Below are 12,817 nucleotides of genomic sequence, written 5' to 3'. Positions count from 1 at the left end.
AGAGATAGATATTTGGAGGATGATTAAAGTAAACGATGGGTTCTTCTTCAAAGTGCCAAGGTGGCATCAGACCTCTGTAAGCTCTATGTTGCATGACAGCACTAAGTGTGAACTGTGATTCCTGAAGCTCTCCCGAGAATCCTGGGCCCAGGCCACAGAACCAATGTGGATACATGCATCCGTTTGTGTGAAGCTGCTACGGGTTGTCCATTTTGAAAAGGAGATGGTAACCACTGTAGTTGAATCTAAGTCAGGCCTTGGTGTTTTGAATCAGATTGGAATTAGGTCCTTTAAACACCTGGCATTTCCCTGTATCAACCTAATGTGTAGGCCGTTGTTTCCTCAGTGATTCTGCAGTGAGGCTCTTGGCGCCCTAAATGATACCATGAAGAAATTTGGCAGGTGGTGGGAACCAACTTAAAAATGAACATCTCACCCTATGCACAAAGTAAATTCCCTCTGGGTTGAGATCTTTGAGATAATTGCTGGATGGATTGCAATATGCGAACTCATATTTTGTAGGGCGGCACTTTTGGACACCATAGAATCCTTCTCTCTCCCTAAGAAAGGCTCTGTCCCTTGGGTTTCCTGTGGCATGGGAAAGGGAGAGTCCCAAATGGCCCTGGAGACTTGTGTTGTCCTCCTGTACCTATTGACCATGACCTTGTAAGCATCAAAGTATGAGATCTCAACATTCTAAAAATGTCATCCTCTTCTCTCCATGAGAAGTAGGTCAAAATCATGAGAAAACAATTTCGGGGATCGAAAAAAATTCCTTAGAACTTTAAAAACCAGGGGGTCTACATGGGAGAACATAGCCCAAATCGAGCTTCGTTTGGTTCCATTGCATACCATTTTGTCCTCCCTCAATTCAGAAAGGACAGACTGGCTCAGAATTGAAAGCCAAAACATGAACGGGCAGGTCACCTGGAGGTGGAGGCCTTACCATGTTCATACCACTTACCTGATTATCTGTGGTTCTCTGCCCTCCAAGGTGGCATGTGAGATGACTGCAAAACAGCAGAAAAGACAGGGTCATGAGCAAGGGGTGTGCCTTGCAGAAATGCCCAAGGTTCGAAAGTGGGACAAGGTGCTTGTTGGCATGCAGTGTTTGCCAAACAATGTGCACCCTAGATGTCCACATTTCCTGCCATGGGAAACAGGGCAAGGGCGTCTGAGGACCTCAGGGAAGTCACCCAAGAGCCCTCCCAAGGAATCAACGGACCTCTTGTAACCCTGTCGCCCTGGTTGGGCCTCAGCGTAATCCTATTGAGCATGATTTTTATGTCATCACCTCTCTTCATGACTTTGGGTTGTCATCATTGACCCAGGCCTAGACAGAACACCTAATCTAATCCAACCACTTACCTTCCTTTCCAAAACTGCCTCAGAGTTAAGAATGATCACGTAGAACTGGAGAGGGATGCAGGGACAAAACTTCTAAGAGGCTGGCAAGGGCACCCTTTCTTGAAACTTGGAAGAATGACTTCCTAAAGAGGAAAGGGAAAGAAGTCAAGGCGCTTGTTGTCCCTTCTTGACATAAATGTCAGAAATATGAGACACATTTCTGGAGCTCTACTGGTGCAATTTCATTGTGCAGGAACTGTCCTGTGCTTGCCTCTTCTATTACTACCAGGCCCAGCACACACAAGTCGTCCTGGCTAGCATAGGGAAACATCCATGGAAGCACAAAGGAGCCCTGGCAATCCAACTGATTTACTGCTTCCTCTCGAAGCAAAAGCCACATCACATGTGACCTTAGATTCGCAATTTTGTAGGGATCAACATTCAAGGTGAGCTGCCCAAATACTATGGACAGGACAATAAAACACAACTAGAGATAGATATTTGGAGGATGATTAAAGTAAACGATGGGTTCTTCTTCAAAGTGCCAAGGTGGCATCAGACCTCTGTAAGCTCTATGTTGCATGACAGCACTAAGTGTGAACTGTGATTCCTGAAGCTCTCCCGAGAATCCTGGGCCCAGGCCACAGAACCAATGTGGATACATGGATCCGTTTGTGTGAAGCTGCTACGGGTTGCCCAGCCTGGAAAAGGAGAGGGTAACCACTGTCTTTGTATCCAAGTCAGGCCTTGGTGTTTTGAATCAGAGTGGAATTAGATCCTTTAAACACCTGGCATTTCCCTGTATCAACCTAATGTGTAGGCCTTTGTTTCCTCAGTGATTCTGCAGCGAGGCTCTTGGCGCCCTAAATGATACCATGAAGAAATTTGGCAGGTGGTGGGAACCAACTTAAAAATGAACATCTCACCCTATGCACAAAGTAAATTCCCTCTGGGTTGAGATCTTTGAGATAATTGCTGGATGGATTGCCCTTTGCCAACACATCATTTGTAGGCCAGCACTGTTGGACACCATAGAATCCTTCTTTCTCCCTAAGAAAGGCTCTGTCCCTTGGGTCTCCTGTGGCATGGGAAAGGGAGAGTCCCAAATGGCCCTGGAGACTTGTGTTGTCCTCCTGTACCTATTGACAATAGCCTTGTAAGCATCAAAGTATGAGCTCCCAACATTCTAAAAATGTCATCCTCTTCTCTCCATGAGAAGTAGGTCAAAATCATGAGAAAACAATTTTCGGGGATCGAAAAAAATTCCTTAGAACTTTAAAAACCAGGGGGTCTACATGGGAGAACATAGCCCAAATCGAGCTTCGTTTGGTTCCATTGCATACCATTTTGTCCTCCCTCAATTCAGAAAGGACAGACTGGCTCAGAATTGAAAGCCAAAACATGAACGGGCAGGTCACCTGGAGGTGGAGGCCTTACCATGTTCATACCACTTACCTGATTATCTGTGGTTCTCTGCCCTCCAAGGTGGCATGTGAGATGACTGCAAAACAGCAGAAAAGACAGGGTCATGAGCAAGGGGCGTGCCTTGCAGAAATGCCCAAGGTTCGAAAGTGGGACAAGGTGCTTGTTGGCATGCAGTGTTTGCCAAACAATGTGCACCCTAGATGTCCACATTTCCTGCCATGGGCAACAGGGCAAGGGCATCTGAGGACCTCAGGGAAGTCACCCAAGAGCCCTCCCAAGGAGTCAACGGACCTCTTGTAACCCTGTCGCCCTGGTTGGGCCTCAGCGTAATCCTATTGAGCATGAATTTTATGTCATCACCTCTCTTCATGACTTTGGGTTGTCATCATTGACCCAGGCCTAGACAGAACACCTAACCTAATCCAACCACTTACCTTCCTTTCCAAAACTGCCTCAGAGTTAGGAGTGATCTCGTGGAACTGGAGAGGGATGCAGGGACGAAACGTCTGAGAGGCAAGCAAGGGCACCCTTTCTTGAAACTTGGAAGAATGACTTCCTAAAGAGGAAAGGGAAAGAAGTCAAGGCGCTTGTTGTCCCTTCTTGACATAAATGTCAGAAATATGAGACACTTTTCTGGAGCTCTACTGGTGCAATTTCATTGTGCAGGAACTGTCCTGTGCTTGCCTCTTCTATTACTACCAGGCCCAGCACACACAAGTCGTCCTGGCTAGCATAGGGAAACATCCATGGAAGCACAAAGGAGCCCTGGCAATCCAACTGATTTACTGCTTCCTCTCGAAGCAAAAGCCACATCACATGTGACCTTAGATTCGCAATTTTGTAGGGATCAACATTCAAGGTGAGCTGCCCAAATACTATGGACAGGACAATAAAACACAACTAGAGATAGATATTTGGAGGATGATTAAAGTAAACGATGGGTTCTTCTTCAAAGTGCCAAGGTGGCATCAGACCTCTGTAAGCTCTATGTTGCATGACAGCACTAAGTGTGAACTGTGATTCCTGAAGCTCTCCCGAGAATCCTGGGCCCAGGCCACAGAACCAATGTGGATACATGGATCCGTTTGTGTGAAGCTGCTACGGGTTGCCCAGCCTGGAAAAGGAGAGGGTAACCACTGTCTTTGTATCCAAGTCAGGCCTTGGTGTTTTGAATCAGAGTGGAATTAGGTCCTTTAAACACCTGGCATTTCCCTGTATCAACCTAATGTGTAGGCCTTTGTTTCCTCAGTGATTCTGCAGTGAGGCTCTTGGCGCCCTAAATGATACCATGAAGAAATTTGGCAGGTGGTGGGAACCAACTTAAAAATGAACATCTCACCCTATGCACAAAGTAAATTCCCTCTGGGTTGAGATCTTTGAGATAATTGCTGGATGGATTGCCCTTTGCCAACACATCATTTGTAGGCCAGCACTGTTGGACACCATAGAATCCTTCTTTCTCCCTAAGAAAGGCTCTGTCCCTGGGTCTCCTGTGGCATGGGAAAGGGAGAGTCCCAAATGGCCCTGGAGACTTGTGTTGTCCTCCTGTACCTATTGACAATAGCCTTGTAAGCATCAAAGTATGAGCTCCCAACATTCTAAAAATGTCATCCTCTTCTCTCCATGAGAAGTAGGTCAAAATCATGAGAAAACAATTTTCGGGGATCGAAAAAAATTCCTTAGAACTTTAAAAACCAGGGGGTCTACATGGGAGAACATAGCCCAAATCGAGCTTCGTTTGGTTCCATTGCATACCATTTTGTCCTCCCTCAATTCAGAAAGGACAGACTGGCTCAGAATTGAAAGCCAAAACATGAACGGGCAGGTCACCTGGAGGTGGAGGCCTTACCATGTTCATACCACTTACCTGATTATCTGTGGTTCTCTGCCCTCCAAGGTGGCATGTGAGATGACTGCAAAACAGCAGAAAAGACAGGGTCATGAGCAAGGGGCGTGCCTTGCAGAAATGCCCAAGGTTCGAAAGTGGGACAAGGTGCTTGTTGGCATGCAGTGTTTGCCAAACAATGTGCACCCTAGATGTCCACATTTCCTGCCATGGGCAACAGGGCAAGGGCATCTGAGGACCTCAGGGAAGTCACCCAAGAGCCCTCCCAAGGAGTCAACGGACCTCTTGTAACCCTGTTGCCCTGGTTGGGCCTCAGCGTAATCCTATTGAGCATGAATTTTATGTCATCACCTCTCTTCATGACTTTGGGTTGTCATCATTGACCCAGGCCTAGACAGAACACCTAACCTAATCCAACCACTTACCTTCCTTTCCAAAACTGCCTCAGAGTTAGGAGTGATCTCGTGGAACTGGAGAGGGATGCAGGGACGAAACGTCTGAGAGGCAAGCAAGGGCACCCTTTCTTGAAACTTGGAAGAATGACTTCCTAAAGAGGAAAGGGAAAGAAGTCAAGGCGCTTGTTGTCCCTTCTTGACATAAATGTCAGAAATATGAGACACTTTTCTGGAGCTCTACTGGTGCAATTTCATTGTGCAGGAACTGTCCTGTGCTTGCCTCTTCTATTACTACCAGGCCCAGCACACACAAGTCGTCCTGGCTAGCATAGGGAAACATCCATGGAAGCACAAAGGAGCCCTGGCAATCCAACTGATTTACTGCTTCCTCTCGAAGCAAAAGCCACATCACATGTGACCTTAGATTCGCAATTTTGTAGGGATCAACATTCAAGGTGAGCTGCCCAAATACTATGGACAGGACAATAAAACACAACTAGAGATAGATATTTGGAGGATGATTAAAGTAAACGATGGGTTCTTCTTCAAAGTGCCAAGGTGGCATCAGACCTCTGTAAGCTCTATGTTGCATGACAGCACTAAGTGTGAACTGTGATTCCTGAAGCTCTCCCGAGAATCCTGGGCCCAGGCCACAGAACCAATGTGGATACATGGATCCGTTTGTGTGAAGCTGCTACGGGTTGCCCAGCCTGGAAAAGGAGAGGGTAACCACTGTCTTTGTATCCAAGTCAGGCCTTGGTGTTTTGAATCAGAGTGGAAGTAGGTCCTTTAAACACCTGGCATTTCCCTGTATCAACCTAATGTGTAGGCCTTTGTTTCCTCAGTGATTCTGCAGTGAGGCTCTTGGCGCCCTAAATGATACCATGAAGAAATTTGGCAGGTGGTGGGAACCAACTTAAAAATGAACATCTCACCACATGCACAAAGTAAATTCCCTCTGGGTTGAGATCTTTGAGATAATTGCTGGATGGATTGCCCTTTGCCAACACATCATTTGTAGGCCAGCACTGTTGGACACCATAGAATCCTTCTTTCTCCCTAAGAAAGGCTCTGTCCCTTGGGTCTCCTGTGGCATGGGAAAGGGAGAGTCCCAAATGGCCCTGGAGACTTGTGTTGTCCTCCTGTACCTATTGACAATAGCCTTGTAAGCATCAAAGTATGAGCTCCCAACATTCTAAAAATGTCATCCTCTTCTCTCCATGAGAAGTAGGTCAAAATCATGAGAAAACAATTTTCGGGGATCGAAAAAAATTCCTTAGAACTTTAAAAACCAGGGGGTCTACATGGGAGAACATAGCCCAAATCGAGCTTCGTTTGGTTCCATTGCATACCATTTTGTCCTCCCTCAATTCAGAAAGGACAGACTGGCTCAGAATTGAAAGCCAAAACATGAACGGGCAGGTCACCTGGAGGTGGAGGCCTTACCATGTTCATACCACTTACCTGATTATCTGTGGTTCTCTGCCCTCCAAGGTGGCATGTGAGATGACTGCAAAACAGCAGAAAAGACAGGGTCATGAGCAAGGGGCGTGCCTTGCAGAAATGCCCAAGGTTCGAAAGTGGGACAAGGTGCTTGTTGGCATGCAGTGTTTGCCAAACAATGTGCACCCTAGATGTCCACATTTCCTGCCATGGGCAACAGGGCAAGGGCATCTGAGGACCTCAGGGAAGTCACCCAAGAGCCCTCCCAAGGAGTCAACGGACCTCTTGTAACCCTGTCGCCCTGGTTGGGCCTCAGCGTAATCCTATTGAGCATGAATTTTATGTCATCACCTCTCTTCATGACTTTGGGTTGTCATCATTGACCCAGGCCTAGACAGAACACCTAACCTAATCCAACCACTTACCTTCCTTTCCAAAACTGCCTCAGAGTTAGGAGTGATCTCGTGGAACTGGAGAGGGATGCAGGGACGAAACGTCTGAGAGGCAAGCAAGGGCACCCTTTCTTGAAACTTGGAAGAATGACTTCCTAAAGAGGAAAGGGAAAGAAGTCAAGGCGCTTGTTGTCCCTTCTTGACATAAATGTCAGAAATATGAGACACTTTTCTGGAGCTCTACTGGTGCAATTTCATTGTGCAGGAACTGTCCTGTGCTTGCCTCTTCTATTACTACCAGGCCCAGCACACACAAGTCGTCCTGGCTAGCATAGGGAAACATCCATGGAAGCACAAAGGAGCCCTGGCAATCCAACTGATTTACTGCTTCCTCTCGAAGCAAAAGCCACATCACATGTGACCTTAGATTCGCAATTTTGTAGGGATCAACATTCAAGGTGAGCTGCCCAAATACTATGGACAGGACAATAAAACACAACTAGAGATAGATATTTGGAGGATGATTAAAGTAAACGATGGGTTCTTCTTCAAAGTGCCAAGGTGGCATCAGACCTCTGTAAGCTCTATGTTGCATGACAGCACTAAGTGTGAACTGTGATTCCTGAAGCTCTCCCGAGAATCCTGGGCCCAGGCCACAGAACCAATGTGGATACATGGATCCGTTTGTGTGAAGCTGCTACGGGTTGCCCAGCCTGGAAAAGGAGAGGGTAACCACTGTCTTTGTATCCAAGTCAGGCCTTGGTGTTTTGAATCAGAGTGGAATTAGGTCCTTTAAACACCTGGCATTTCCCTGTATCAACCTAATGTGTAGGCCTTTGTTTCCTCAGTGATTCTGCAGTGAGGCTCTTGGCGCCCTAAATGATACCATGAAGAAATTTGGCAGGTGGTGGGAACCAACTTAAAAATGAACATCTCACCCTATGCACAAAGTAAATTCCCTCTGGGTTGAGATCTTTAAGATAATTGCTGGATGGATTGCCCTTTGCCAACACATCATTTGTAGGCCAGCACTGTTGGACACCATAGAATCCTTCTTTCTCCCTAAGAAAGGCTCTGTCCCTTGGGTCTCCTGTGGCATGGGAAAGGGAGAGTCCCAAATGGCCCTGGAGACTTGTGTTGTCCTCCTGTACCTATTGACAATAGCCTTGTAAGCATCAAAGTATGAGCTCCCAACATTCTAAAAATGTCATCCTCTTCTCTCCATGAGAAGTAGGTCAAAATCATGAGAAAACAATTTTCGGGGATCGAAAAAAATTCCTTAGAACTTTAAAAACCAGGGGGTCTACATGGGAGAACATAGCCCAAATCGAGCTTCGTTTGGTTCCATTGCATACCATTTTGTCCTCCCTCAATTCAGAAAGGACAGACTGGCTCAGAATTGAAAGCCAAAACATGAACGGGCAGGTCACCTGGAGGTGGAGGCCTTACCATGTTCATACCACTTACCTGATTATCTGTGGTTCTCTGCCCTCCAAGGTGGCATGTGAGATGACTGCAAAACAGCAGAAAAGACAGGGTCATGAGCAAGGGGCGTGCCTTGCAGAAATGCCCAAGGTTCGAAAGTGGGACAAGGTGCTTGTTGGCATGCAGTGTTTGCCAAACAATGTGCACCCTAGATGTCCACATTTCCTGCCATGGGAAACAGGGCAAGGGCATCTGAGGACCTCAGGGAAGTCACCCAAGAGCCCTGCCAAGGAGTCAACGGACCTCTTGTAACCCTGTCGCCCTGGTTGGGCCTCAGCGTAATCCTATTGAGCATGAATTTTATGTCATCACCTCTCTTCATGACTTTGGGTTGTCATCATTGACCCAGGCCTAGACAGAACACCTAACCTAATCCAACCACTTACCTTCCTTTCCAAAACTGCCTCAGAGTTAGGAGTGATCTCGTGGAACTGGAGAGGGATGCAGGGACGAAACGTCTGAGAGGCAAGCAAGGGCACCCTTTCTTGAAACTTGGAAGAATGACTTCCTAAAGAGGAAAGGGAAAGAAGTCAAGGCGCTTGTTGTCCCTTCTTGACATAAATGTCAGAAATATGAGACACTTTTCTGGAGCTCTACTGGTGCAATTTCATTGTGCAGGAACTGTCCTGTGCTTGCCTCTTCTATTACTACCAGGCCCAGCACACACAAGTCGTCCTGGCTAGCATAGGGAAACATCCATGGAAGCACAAAGGAGCCCTGGCAATCCAACTGATTTACTGCTTCCTCTCGAAGCAAAAGCCACATCACATGTGACCTTAGATTCGCAATTTTGTAGGGATCAACATTCAAGGTGAGCTGCCCAAATACTATGGACAGGACAATAAAACACAACTAGAGATAGATATTTGGAGGATGATTAAAGTAAACGATGGGTTCTTCTTCAAAGTGCCAAGGTGGCATCAGACCTCTGTAAGCTCTATGTTGCATGACAGCACTAAGTGTGAACTGTGATTCCTGAAGCTCTCCCGAGAATCCTGGGCCCAGGCCACAGAACCAATGTGGATACATGGATCCGTTTGTGTGAAGCTGCTACGGGTTGCCCAGCCTGGAAAAGGAGAGGGTAACCACTGTCTTTGTATCCAAGTCAGGCCTTGGTGTTTTGAATCAGAGTGGAATTAGGTCCTTTAAACACCTGGCATTTCCCTGTATCAACCTAATGTGTAGGCCTTTGTTTCCTCAGTGATTCTGCAGTGAGGCTCTTGGCGCCCTAAATGATACCATGAAGAAATTTGGCAGGTGGTGGGAACCAACTTAAAAATGAACATCTCACCCTATGCACAAAGTAAATTCCCTCTGGGTTGAGATCTTTGAGATAATTGCTGGATGGATTGCCCTTTGCCAACACATCATTTGTAGGCCAGCACTGTTGGACACCATAGAATCCTTCTTTCTCCCTAAGAAAGGCTCTGTCCCTTGGGTCTCCTGTGGCATGGGAAAGGGAGAGTCCCAAATGGCCCTGGAGACTTGTGTTGTCCTCCTGTACCTATTGACAATAGCCTTGTAAGCATCAAAGTATGAGCTCCCAACATTCTAAAAATGTCATCCTCTTCTCTCCATGAGAAGTAGGTCAAAATCATGAGAAAACAATTTTCGGGGATCGAAAAAAATTCCTTAGAACTTTAAAAACCAGGGGGTCTACATGGGAGAACATAGCCCAAATCGAGCTTCCTTTGGTTCCATTGCATACCATTTTGTCCTCCCTCAATTCAGAAAGGACAGACTGGCTCAGAATTGAAAGCCACAACATGAACGGGCAGGTCACCTGGAGGTGGAGGCCTTACCATGTTCATACCACTTACCTGATAATCTGTGGTTCTCTGCCCTCCAAGGTGGCATGTGAGATGACTGCAAAACAGCAGAAAAGACAGGGTCATGAGCAAGGGGCGTGCCTTGCAGAAATGCCCAAGGTTCGAAAGTGGGACAAGGTGCTTGTTGGCATGCAGTGTTTGCCAAACAATGTGCACCCTAGATGTCCACATTTCCTGCCATGGGAAACAGGGCAAGGGCATCTGAGGACCTCAGGGAAGTCACCCAAGAGCCCTCCCAAGGAGTCAACGGACCTCTTGTAACCCTGTCGCCCTGGTTGGGCCTCAGCGTAATCCTATTGAGCATGAATTTTATGTCATCACCTCTCTTCATGACGTTGGGTTGTCATCATTGACCCAGGCCTAGACAGAACACCTAACCTAATCCAACCACTTACCTTCCTTTCCAAAACTGCCTCAGAGTTAGGAGTGATCTCGTGGAACTGGAGAGGGATGCAGGGACGAAACGTCTGAGAGGCAAGCAAGGGCACCCTTTCTTGAAACTTGGAAGAATGACTTCCTAAAGAGGAAAGGGAAAGAAGTCAAGGCGCTTGTTGTCCCTTCTTGACATAAATGTCAGAAATATGAGACACTTTTCTGGAGCTCTACTGGTGCAATTTCATTGTGCAGGAACTGTCCTGTGCTTGCCTCTTCTATTACTACCAGGCCCAGCACACACAAGTCGTCCTGGCTAGCATAGGGAAACATCCATGGAAGCACAAAGGAGCCCTGGCAATCCAACTGATTTACTGCTTCCTCTCGAAGCAAAAGCCACATCACATGTGACCTTAGATTCGCAATTTTGTAGGGATCAACATTCAAGGTGAGCTGCCCAAATACTATGGACAGGACAATAAAACACAACTAGAGATAGATATTTGGAGGATGATTAAAGTAAACGATGGGTTCTTCTTCAAAGTGCCAAGGTGGCATCAGACCTCTGTAAGCTCTATGTTGCATGACAGCACTAAGTGTGAACTGTGATTCCTGAAGCTCTCCCGAGAATCCTGGGCCCAGGCCACAGAACCAATGTGGATACATGGATCCGTTTGTGTGAAGCTGCTACGGGTTGCCCAGCCTGGAAAAGGAGAGGGTAACCACTGTCTTTGTATCCAAGTCAGGCCTTGGTGTTTTGAATCAGAGTGGAATTAGGTCCTTTAAACACCTGGCATTTCCCTGTATCAACCTAATGTGTAGGCCTTTGTTTCCTCAGTGATTCTGCAGTGAGGCTCTTGGCGCCCTAAATGATACCATGAAGAAATTTGGCAGGTGGTGGGAACCAACTTAAAAATGAACATCTCACCCTATGCACAAAGTAAATTCCCTCTGGGTTGAGATCTTTGAGATAATTGCTGGATGGATTGCCCTTTGCCAACACATCATTTGTAGGCCAGCACTGTTGGACACCATAGAATCCTTCTTTCTCCCTAAGAAAGGCTCTGTCCCTTGGGTCTCCTGTGGCATGGGAAAGGGAGAGTCCCAAATGGCCCTGGAGACTTGTGTTGTCCTCCTGTACCTATTGACAATAGCCTTGTAAGCATCAAAGTATGAGCTCCCAACATTCTAAAAATGTCATCCTCTTCTCTCCATGAGAAGTAGGTCAAAATCATGAGAAAACAATTTTCGGGGATCGAAAAAAATTCCTTAGAACTTTAAAAACCAGGGGGTCTACATGGGAGAACATAGCCCAAATCGAGCTTCCTTTGGTTCCATTGCATACCATTTTGTCCTCCCTCAATTCAGAAAGGACAGACTGGCTCAGAATTGAAAGCCAAAACATGAACGGGCAGGTCACCTGGAGGTGGAGGCCTTACCATGTTCATACCACTTACCTGATTATCTGTGGTTCTCTGCCCTCCAAGGTGGCATGTGAGATGACTGCAAAACAGCAGAAAAGACAGGGTCATGAGCAAGGGGCGTGCCTTGCAGAAATGCCCAAGGTTCGAAAGTGGGACAAGGTGCTTGTTGGCATGCAGTGTTTGCCAAACAATGTGCACCCTAGATGTCCACATTTCCTGCCATGGGAAACAGGGCAAGGGCATCTGAGGACCTCAGGGAAGTCACCCAAGAGCCCTGCCAAGGAGTCAACGGACCTCTTGTAACCCTGTCGCCCTGGTTGGGCCTCAGCGTAATCCTATTGAGCATGAATTTTATGTCATCACCTCTCTTCATGACTTTGGGTTGTCATCATTGACCCAGGCCTAGACAGAACACCTAACCTAATCCAACCACTTACCTTCCTTTCCAAAACTGCCTCAGAGTTAGGAGTGATCTCGTGGAACTGGAGAGGGATGCAGGGACGAAACGTCTGAGAGGCAAGCAAGGGCACCCTTTCTTGAAACTTGGAAGAATGACTTCCTAAAGAGGAAAGGGAAAGAAGTCAAGGCGCTTGTTGTCCCTTCTTGACATAAATGTCAGAAATATGAGACACTTTTCTGGAGCTCTACTGGTGCAATTTCATTGTGCAGGAACTGTCCTGTGCTTGCCTCTTCTATTACTACCAGGCCCAGCACACACAAGTCGTCCTGGCTAGCATAGGGAAACATCCATGGAAGCACAAAGGAGCCCTGGCAATCCAACTGATTTACTGCTTCCTCTCGAAGCAAAAGCCACATCACATGTGACCTTAGATTCGCAATTTTGTAGGGATCAACATTC

The 12,817-nt window shown here is 46.9% G+C and overlaps 7 non-coding genes across 7 annotated transcripts; all 7 read right to left on the bottom strand.

The window, feature by feature from the left end:
- Window positions 1-1,250: 1,250 nt before the first annotated feature.
- Window positions 1,251-1,329, bottom strand: LOC147003221 (small nucleolar RNA SNORD115). Its single transcript, XR_015048099.1, has one exon. It is a non-coding gene; the product is annotated as a small nucleolar RNA SNORD115 (small nucleolar RNA).
- Window positions 1,330-3,088: 1,759 nt separating this feature from the next.
- Window positions 3,089-3,167, bottom strand: LOC147003220 (small nucleolar RNA SNORD115). The gene has a single exon (XR_015048155.1). It is a non-coding gene; the product is annotated as a small nucleolar RNA SNORD115 (small nucleolar RNA).
- Window positions 3,168-4,925: 1,758 nt separating this feature from the next.
- LOC147003219 (small nucleolar RNA SNORD115) lies at window positions 4,926-5,004 on the bottom strand. The gene has a single exon (XR_015048154.1). It is a non-coding gene; the product is annotated as a small nucleolar RNA SNORD115 (small nucleolar RNA).
- Window positions 5,005-6,763: 1,759 nt separating this feature from the next.
- Window positions 6,764-6,842, bottom strand: LOC147003218 (small nucleolar RNA SNORD115). Its single transcript, XR_015048153.1, has one exon. It is a non-coding gene; the product is annotated as a small nucleolar RNA SNORD115 (small nucleolar RNA).
- Window positions 6,843-8,601: 1,759 nt separating this feature from the next.
- On the bottom strand, window positions 8,602-8,680 carry LOC147003217 (small nucleolar RNA SNORD115). Its single transcript, XR_015048152.1, has one exon. It is a non-coding gene; the product is annotated as a small nucleolar RNA SNORD115 (small nucleolar RNA).
- Window positions 8,681-10,439: 1,759 nt separating this feature from the next.
- LOC147003216 (small nucleolar RNA SNORD115) lies at window positions 10,440-10,518 on the bottom strand. The gene has a single exon (XR_015048183.1). It is a non-coding gene; the product is annotated as a small nucleolar RNA SNORD115 (small nucleolar RNA).
- Window positions 10,519-12,277: 1,759 nt separating this feature from the next.
- LOC147003215 (small nucleolar RNA SNORD115) lies at window positions 12,278-12,356 on the bottom strand. The gene has a single exon (XR_015048151.1). It is a non-coding gene; the product is annotated as a small nucleolar RNA SNORD115 (small nucleolar RNA).
- Window positions 12,357-12,817: the final 461 nt, after the last annotated feature.

The sequence above is a fragment of the Mus caroli genome, unplaced genomic scaffold (assembly GCF_978045245.1).
Source record: "Mus caroli unplaced genomic scaffold, Mus_caroli_1 scaffold_8, whole genome shotgun sequence".
Taxonomy (NCBI): domain Eukaryota; kingdom Metazoa; phylum Chordata; class Mammalia; order Rodentia; family Muridae; genus Mus; species Mus caroli.
Note: the sequence above shows the minus strand (reverse complement) of the source record. Positions and strands in the feature narration are given on the sequence as shown.